Below are 6108 nucleotides of genomic sequence, written 5' to 3' on the forward strand. Positions count from 1 at the left end.
AAGTAGCTGTGTTCAAGAATCAACATACTTAACTAGGAGAGTCAATAACACTATCCGAAATTCTAAGTTCCTAGAGAAGCCAATCATTCTGAACTTCAAAGGAAAAAGTGATATGCCAAAACTGTTTAGAGGCGAAAAGCTACAAGTCCCGCTCATCTAATTAGAATTAATATTCATTGATATTTTGGAATTTATAGTATATTCTCTTCTTTTTATCCTTTTTGATTTTTAGTTGCTTGGGGACAAGCAACAATTGAAGTTTGGTGTTGTGATGAGCGGATAATTTATACGCTTTTTGGCATTATTTTTAGGTAGTTTTTAGTAAGTTCAAGCTACTTTTAGGGATGTTTTCATTAGTTTTTATGATAAATTCACATTTCTGGACTTTACTATGAGCTTGTGTGTTTTTCTGTGATTTCAAGTAATTTTTGGCTGAAATTGAGGGACTTGAGCAAAACTCTGAAAAAGGCTGACAAAAGGACTGCTGATGCTGTTGGAATCTGACCTCCCTGCACTCGAAATGGATTTTCTAGAGCTACAGAACTCCAAATGGCGCGCTCTCAACGGCGTTGGAAAGTAGATATCCAGAGCTTTCCAGCAATATATAATAGTTCATACTTTATTCGGTAATTGACGACGTAAAGTGGCGCTCAACGCCAAGTACATGCTGTTGTCTGGAGTTAAACGCCAGAAACACGTCACAACCCGGAGTTGAACGCCAGAAACACGCTATAACTCGGCGTTCAACTCCAAAGAAAGCCTCAGCTCGTGGATAGATCAAGCTCAGCCCAAGCATACACCAAGTGAGCCCCGGAAGTGGATTTATGCATCAAATACTTACTCATGTAAACCCTAGTAGCTAGTCTAGTATAAATAGGATAATTTACTATTGTATTAAACATCTTTGGTCTCAGTTTTATTTTATTCTTCATCTTAAGAGGCCATTGATTACGTTTTGGGGGGCTGGCCATTCGGCCATGCCTGAACCTTTCACTTATGTATTTTCAACGGTGGAGTTTCTACACACCATATATTAAGGGTGTGGAGCTCTGCTGTACCTCAAGTTTTAATACAATTACTATTATTTTCTATTCAATTCTCTTTTATTCTTATTCCAAGATATACGTTGCACAACAACTTGATGAATGTGATGATCCGTGACACTCATCATCATTCTCACCTATGAACGCGCGTGACTGACAACCACTTCCGTTCTACCTTATGCCGGGTGCATATCTCTTAGATTCCCCAACAGAATCTTCGTGGTATAAGCTAGATAGATGGCGGCATTCATGGGAATCCGGAAAGTCTAACCTTGTCTGTGGTATTCCGAGTAGGATTCCGGGAATCCGGAAAGTCTAACCTTGTCTGTGGTATTCTGAGTAGGATTCCGGTATTGAATGACTGTGACGAGCTTCAAACTCCTGAAGGCTGGTTAGTGACAGACGTAAAAGAATCAAGGGATTCTATTCCAACCTGATTGAGAACCGACAGATGATTAGCCGTGCTGTGACAGAGCATAGGGCCATTTTCACTGAGAGGATGGGATGTAGCCATTGACAACGGTGATGCCCTACATACAGCTTGCCATGGAAAGGAGTAAGAAGGATTGGATGAATGTAATAAGAAAGTAGAGATTCAAGAGGAGCACATCATCTCCATATGCCTATCTGAAATTCTCACCATGGAATTATATGAGTAACTATTTACTATTTTATTTTCTGTTCATTATTTATTTTCAAACTTGTCATAAACCATTTAATCTGCCTAACTGAGATTTACAAGGTGACCATAGCTTGCTTCATACCAACAATCTCTGTGGGATCGACCCTTACTCACGTAAGGTATTACTTGGATGACCCAGTACACTTGCTGGTTAAGTTGAACAGAGTTGTGTCCACACATAGCAAAGAGCCATAATAATGATTCCATACAATAACAAAGAGTACTACATTAATGTGATCACAATTTCGTCCACCAGTCATTACTACAAAACTTGCTACAATCCGCCTAAAGATCCTAATTGGAAGCCTATGACCAAGAAAAAAAGGAGACCTATGAAGAGAAGTGTTCCAGCAGTGGACTTGCTATCACCACATATGTATGGTGACTTTAGGGATCGATTTGTCATATAACCTAAATGGTTAAGAGTTTAAGTGTGACATTATAGGTTGGTCAAGGGTTTAATTATCATTAAACCAAATGATAATGGGTTCAATTGTCAGCTCTGTATAACGATCCATACAAAAAATCAAGTTGTTGAGGAAAATAATTTGAATGCAAATGTTGCAAGAACTTTTCTAGATCCAGTGGTGAGTAGTTTGCAAGGTTACTTATTTGAAATATGTGTTCATGAAATTGTTGTTGTCTAAACATGAGCTGTATATTATTTGTAACTATAGATGAAGGGAAAAAAATAAAAAAAGAAGCTACCTAAATCAGGTCCAAAAGGAGGCATATCAATGGGACAAGGAGATGAAATTCTACTTTTACAATATGCTCCCCAAGCATAGGTTGTAATCTAAATCACAATTACATTATAAATAGCAACATCTAAATATTTTTTTGCACTTAATACATTACTTGTTGTTTACAAGGAGCATATGAAAATATCAACTTGAATGTTCCATGATGCGTGAGCATCTTATCCCTATTTTCTGCTTATTTTAAGTTAGAATTTACTGAGTCTGAGTACATTTTAGTGTTAAAATCCTTATTGGATGCTACTTTGAGTTGTTTTTGTGCTTTAATTATTTTAGGTAAAATTCGGATTAATTTGGCAGAGTTTTGTGCAAGAAAAGAGAAGAATTGAAGCTGCTTACTAGGGCGCTAAATGCCAGCTTGGCATTTAGCGCCAGCAACTCAGCGAGACCAAAAGCGTTTCTGCCCTCAAGGGCGCTAAACGCCAAGGCTGGCATTTAGCGCCAGGCAATCCGGATCTCACCTCACTCTTGGAGCATCTTTAGTTGGATTTAGCTTTTAGTTACTTTATTTTATTTTATTTTAGTTATTTTTATTTACAAACAAAATCTTTTAGATTTAGAATTTTTTAATTTATTTTAGTTTCAAATCAAATTAGGTTAGATATAAAAGAGAAAAGATTCACCCTTTAGGGGCATCTTCTCTCTTCCGCACTTTCATACTTTTGGAACCCTAGTTTTCTCTTTGACGCATGAGCAACTAAACCTCCTTGGTTAAGGTTAGGAACTCTGTTTATTTCTATAGATTAAGATTATTATTTTTCTATTTTAATTAATTTTTCTATTTTAATTAATGTATTGATTCAGTTTCAAGGATTATTTTCGTACTTTATTTTATGATCTGGGTGGAACGGAAGAATGACCCTTATTCTAATTGCATTCTTGTGATTCTAGGAAGAGATATCTCACCTAAACAATAGCTTGAAAGTAAATTCCTCCTAAATCGTTAATTACTTGAACTAATCGAGATACGTGACATATAATCCTCTTAGCTTTGGGTAATTAGGATTTTTCTGGCGATAAACTAGAATTGAACTTAATCCTCTAATTGAAATTAAGTGACCAAGACATTGGCGGTTAACTAGGTTAAAGGAGACTAAATCACAAAGACATTAGGGTTTAGTCACTGACAGTTTACCATGAAATGAATCTTACATTATTAAAATAGTTGGTAAGAAAACTTAATCCGGAAAAGTAAACATCTCCGAAACTTTAACTGTTTTCTCTTGTATATTTCACATCATTCTCACTGTTTGCGTTTTCTTACTCTTTGAATTACTGTTTAATGCTTTTTGAACCTCAAAACATAACTTTCTACTTGCCTGACTAAGGAATCATTCGACCATAGTTGCTCAATCCATCAATGCTTGTGGGATTCGACCCTCACTCACCTGAGGTATTACTTGGTACGACCCGGTGCACTTGTCAGTTATTTTGTGAATATAGAAATTCCGCACCAAATTTTTGGTACCGTTACCCGGGGTTGACTGTGATTGACAACTAACCGTTGTCTTATTACTTAGATTAGGCGTTTTTAGCTTTTTCATTTTTATTTATTTTGTTCTTTATTTTTTGAAAAATTGGTTTAAGTTTATTTTAAAATTTTTTCTTAATTTCTGAAATTAAATTTGGTGTCCCTTTAGTCATTTTATTTTGTTTTTTCTGATTAATTTTCTTTTCTTTATTTTTGGAATTAGTGGCATATTTTTCCTTATTAATTTTTGAATTTCTACTATCAATTATTTTGTTTGTTTTATTTTATTTCTCTTACATAGGATACCTCACTGGAAATTCTCTGCACTATGACGTAGAGATGTTCACTTTTCTTATTTGTTGTTTGTTTATGAGCAGGAACAGGGACAAATAATTTCTCTTTGACTTTGACCCTGAGATTGAGAGGACTGCAAGAAGACGTTTACAACAAGCTAGAGCTTATACAGCTGCTGAAAGTCTCATGGATAACTCTCAGAAAGAAGTTGAAGAGTTTATCATGGAGGGCAACCCTAACAACAATGTAATCAATCCCAATGTTGCTAATCCGAATACAAATGGGCAACCTGGGAGGACTCTTGGCTCTTATACTGCTCCTAGCCCAGATTTTTATGGAAATAGCATTTCTGTGCCCCCTATTGCTGTAAAAAAACTTTAAGCTGAAGTCTCAGTTGATCTCTCTAGTGTAGCAAACTGTCAGTTTCGCAGTTTTTCACAGGAAGATCCCAACCTGTACATAGCTAATTTTCTGCAAATCTGTGATACTATGAAGACTACTGGGGTCAATCCCAACGTCTACATGCTATTTCTCTTCCCATTTGTTATGAGAGATAGAGCAAAGTAGTGGCTTGATACTCACCTCAAGAAGAGCTTGTACACTTGGGACAAGGTGGTCATTGGGTTTCTGACCAAGTTCTTTCCTCCTCAGAAGTTGATTAAGGCGAGGATGGATGTTCAGACCTTGAGGTAGAGATAGGGAGAGTCTCTCTATGAAGCTTGAGAAAGGTACAATCAGATGCTCAGGAAGTGTCCTCTTGATATGTTCTCAGACTGGATTCAAGTGCAGATATTCTATGATGGAGTCTTTGAAACAAGAAGGATGTCTTTAGATAACTATACAGGAGGGTCACTCCACATGAAGAAGACCCCTTATGAGGCCATGGAGCTAATTAAGATGGTTGCTAATAACCAGTATTTATACTCTTCTGAGAGGACCTCTGTGAAGAAGGGAGTCATGGAGTTAGATACACTAGACACTATTCTTGCTCAGAATAAGGTTATGTCTTAGCAAATTAGTGCTATCACACAACACTTGAGTGGAATGCAAGTTTCAGCTGTTAGTACTCAAGAAACCTCCTATGACATGAGTGACGGCTTCCCTCAAGGTGAGACTTATGACTATGGCCAGTATATTTCTGAGTAGGTTAATTTTATGGGCAACTCATCCAGAAATCCCAATAATGATCCATATACTAAGACATTTAATTAGGGATGGAGGAATCACCCCAACTTTGGGTAGAGAGACCAATCTCAGAGACAACCGAACTTTAATAATTCTCAAGGTGGTTTCAATCAGAGTAATTTCAACAGCCGTCAATTTCAAGCCTCTCAGCCACAGCAGGCATCCATCAATCTTAGAGTACTCCTGACTTAGCCTCTATAGTTGCTGAAATCTCCAAGACTACTCACAGTTTTATGCATGAAAGACACAGTGGTTAATCCAAGAGAAGAGTATAAAGTTGTCACAGAGGCAGTTAAATCAGAAACAATGGAGGAAGTACAGGTTGACAAGGGGTCAGAGGAAACAGAAGAGACTGCAGGTACCAAGGTACACACCCAGAACCCCAAAAGGAGACCAGGGACAAGCAGTTCTCGCAGTTCTTGGAAGTCTTTAAACAGATGCAGATCAATATTCCTTTTGCTGAGGCTCTAGAGCATATGTCTCCCTATGTTAAGTTCATGAAGAGCTTCCTCTCAAGAAGAAGACCTTAAAGGGAGATGAGAATGAAAATGATGCCAAAAAGCGTATAAAATATCCGCTCATCAGAACACCAAACTTAAACTGTTGCTTGTCCCCAAGCAACCAAAAACAAAGTAAGATTAAAAAGAAGAGAAGCATACAATAAATTTCAGTTCT

The sequence above is a fragment of the Arachis duranensis genome, chromosome 10 (assembly GCF_000817695.3).
Source record: "Arachis duranensis cultivar V14167 chromosome 10, aradu.V14167.gnm2.J7QH, whole genome shotgun sequence".
Taxonomy (NCBI): domain Eukaryota; kingdom Viridiplantae; phylum Streptophyta; class Magnoliopsida; order Fabales; family Fabaceae; genus Arachis; species Arachis duranensis.